Genomic DNA, 4,011 nt, shown 5'->3' on the forward strand with positions numbered 1-4,011 from the left:
CGCTTCTGTGGAAGCTCTGTCTCAAGAGCAGCAAAACCTTCAATCGTAATATCTATAGAATACCGGGGAACGGCAAGAAAACCAGCATCTGGCATGACAGGATAATGGGGCGAGATGCCATAAGTGATAATGAAGAAATCGCAGGCTTAAAGGATTGGTTAATCTCTGCCGGGAAGTCAAGTCTCTATGACATATCTGACTGGGACCAGAGAGGCGACTGGGCAGGTTGGGCAATCCCTGCACCACCAGCCCATCTACAGCATCAACTGAATATCTTTATGGAGCTGGTCGAAGAGGCCGCCCCGATCCATAGAACGATGCAAGATCGATGGGGTTGGGGCCATTCTGGCGATTACTCTGCTGCGGAAGGTTATAAAGTATACCAAATAAAGGGAAATAACAAACACAGTCCAGCGTTTTGGAAAAACATTTGGGATCCCACTGCTCTACCGAAAATCAATTTTTTTGTCTGGTCTCTGATCCATAATAAGATTCTAACAGGCGATAATCTTGCAAAAAGAAGCTTCGCTGGCCCTCACTGGTGCGCCCTTTGCAGAAGCAATGCCGAGACAGCGCAACACCTATTCATTGACTGTCAATTCGCAAAGGCAGTTTGGGACCATACGCTTCAAGACTTACTTATAACCTCTCCGGCTCACATAACAGTTCCAGACCTCTTTGCAGAATGGAGCCGTCGGTACTCTCGACACATCCCGCAAAAATCGATTTGGTATAAAATCTGGAATGCTCTGCCCAAGTTTGTCTGCTGGAAGATCTGGTTGGCCCGTAATCAGAAGGTCTTCAAGGAACACCAGTTAACTTCCTTGCAGGTAGCAGCTAAGGCTAGATCTCTTCTCCTAGAAACGGTGCAGCAACAGTATTATAAAGAAGATGCAACTCTACAGCAGTTAGAGAAGCGTTGGATTGGAAAGCTTAAACTGCAAAATAGGAAAACCCTCTTTGCTCCTAATCTAGAGCTCCCAACCTGGAAGAAAAGAGATGCAGATGAAACATTCCAGAAATGGTGGAGAGCTCAAAACACTCATACAATATTCTTTGACGGGGCTTCTAAAGGAAACCCTGGCCCCTCGGGCGCCGGTGGGATCATCTTCTCCCCTGAAGGGCGCTCCAGAGATTTTTTCTACTGGGGCCTCGGCGTGAAGACCAACAATCAAGCAGAACTGCTCAGCCTCCTTAAAGCTTGCCAAATTGCCAGAGAAAAAGGGATCAAGGATATTCAGATTTTTGGAGACTCGGAGATTCTCATAAAGAAGTTGAGCGATGGAGAGTTATTCCGAAATGCAGGTCTCAACAGAACTCTGGAAAGACTAAAAAGAGTCCTCTCATTCTTTGCATCCATCAAATTATATCATATTCTCAGAACTTCAAACAGTGAAGCGGACTTGATGGCAAACAAAGGAAGCGCACTGGACAGAGGGTGGTTGTACATCAATGAGGATAGCTTTGTAGAAACTCCTCCATAATTGTTTTGTTATAGCAGCTGTTTTAGAAGTACAAGCAAGATGTAAGCAGGGCTGCTACGGCAAAGCCCCTCTCTTTTTACACCAGATTTAATAAAACCCCATATCCGTTACAGTTAAAAAAAAAAAAAAATTATGGTTACAAGTTAATAATATCCATGGTAAAGTGTCCTTGGGGCCTTGGATAGACGTTGATCGAGTGCCTTGTTAAGGCACTCATACATGTTAAGTCAACGGTTCAATTCCCTGCCCTATTCGGGTGTTATTCTTGGACATGGCCATGATGTAGCCTCACTAATGTCAAACTTACAAAACAATATATATCCATGGTAAAGTGGGGGTGAATACTCATGGTTAAGAATCTTGTTATATTGTAAGTTTATTACAAGTATTAAGTGTTTATATGCTTATTAATTAACTTGAAATATGGTTACAAAATCATTATTAATCCATAGGCAAGACTCTAGCAATCGATTTGTCAGTTGGCCATTATTATTTTAGCATTGACCAACGTAACTTATAATGTTTAAATCTAAAAAATAAATAGTTATTTTTCAATATTATTAAAAATATATATTTTTCAAACATTTTATTGGACCATAACTTGAAGGTCTTATTATAGCCTTTGCATAATATAATGCCATGTGGATAACTACCTCACATATTTTATGCCATAATTTATTGATATTGTTCCAATATTCATGCATGATTTTTAGATATTTTTGTAGTGATTTTTTAATCAAAAAATAAAATCCTTGAAAATAGTTCATATTCACATAAATACCATATTATCATCACCTACTTCCAATCATAATTTAAGCAAGTCTTTACATAAAAAAATGGATAGAAATAACATATATATCTATCTTAAATTGAGATCTATATCGTATATATAAGATGGATCTAGTTTTTACTTAATGTCGGCATACTACATTACACCTGACACCTACACATCTCCCCTACATTGGGTTGTAGAGGCGCAAAAATAACATTATCCTATAGAATTTAGGCAAATCATTTATAGAAAAAATGTAAATTAGTAAACAATGTAAACATTGAAACGGGAACTATAAACTCAAAACGGGAACTCTAGCCAAAAAACTCCAAAAAAACATGAAAAACAGTGCTAAAAACGAAAAGTGTTGATGCCGGAATAACACTTTTTTTTCTAAGGTAAATTTACAACATGTTTTAAAAATGGCAGTGAAAACAATTTTTTTTGGCAAAAATTGTGCAAAAAACACCCTCAAAAAGAAAAGTGTTGATGTTGGAATAACATTTTTTTAAAATTTTCAACATGTTTTAAAAATGATAGTGAAAACAATTTTTTTGTGCAAAATTTGTACAAAAAACACCCTCAAAACGAAAAATGTTGATGTTGCAATAACATTTTTTTTTCTAGGGTAAATTTTCAACATGTTTTAAAAATGGCAGTGAAAACCAATTTTTTGTGCAAAAATTGTGCAAAAAACACCCTCAAAACGAAAAGGGTTAATGCTTAGAATAACACCTTTTTTTTCTAGGGTAAATTTTCAACATTTTGAGATAATGGTGTAAAAGATTTTATCATGACTCCCAAAAACATCAAAATTTCAAAAGAATAATGAAAAAAAAACAAAACAAAACAAAAAAGTTTAAAAAAAAATAGCAAAACGTAAATAAAGATATATATTAAAAACAAAACATAAAATTAAAAATAAATAAATAAATAAAAATAAAAATACAAAAGGCATATATATATATATATATATATATTGAAAATAAAAATAAAAAATAAAATCCAATCATAAAAATGTTAAAAAAACAAAATTAACCTACAAAGATAAGAATTAAAAAATTAAAAAAATATAAAGAAATAAATAATGAGAAAAATATTTTTCAAAAAAAAAACTTTTTTTAATCTCATAAACCATAAAATAAAATAATAATAATAATAATAAAATTAAGTAAGCAAGATCTCAATTCACCTGTAACGCTTGCGGAACTTGAGGGGACCTTAAAGTGGTTCAAAAAAGACAAAAGCCTGGGACTAGATGGGTGGACGATTGAGTTCTACCTGGCTTTCTATGATCTTTTGGCACATGACCTTCTCCAGGTTGTGGAGGAATGCCGGACTACAGGAAAATTGTACAATGCCATCAATTCTACCTTCATCGCCCTCATCCCCAAATCTGATTCCCCCTCATCCTTCAATGACTTCCGTCCCATCTCACTCTACAACTGCCTCTATAAAATAATTTCCAAGATCATCGCAAATCGTATTAGACCTATCCTATCTCATCACATCTTACCTGAACAGTTTTCCTTCCTGGAAGATCGTCAAATCCATGAAGCCATTGGCACTACACAAGAAGCCATTCACTCAATTCAATCTAGGCGACTCAAAGGGATCATCCTCAAGATCGATCTGGCAAAAGCTTTTGACCAGGTTAGCTGGCTTTACATCAAAATGCTTCTTATCCACCTGGGTTTCCCGCACCTATTCACCACCTGGATCATGGCCTGCATATCCACGCCAACCTTCAATATC

Source organism: Pinus tabuliformis, chromosome 5_1 (genome assembly GCF_031772625.1).
Source record: "Pinus tabuliformis cultivar Carrire ecotype Pingquan chromosome 5_1, CPIR1, whole genome shotgun sequence".
Lineage (NCBI taxonomy): Eukaryota > Viridiplantae > Streptophyta > Pinopsida > Pinales > Pinaceae > Pinus > Pinus tabuliformis.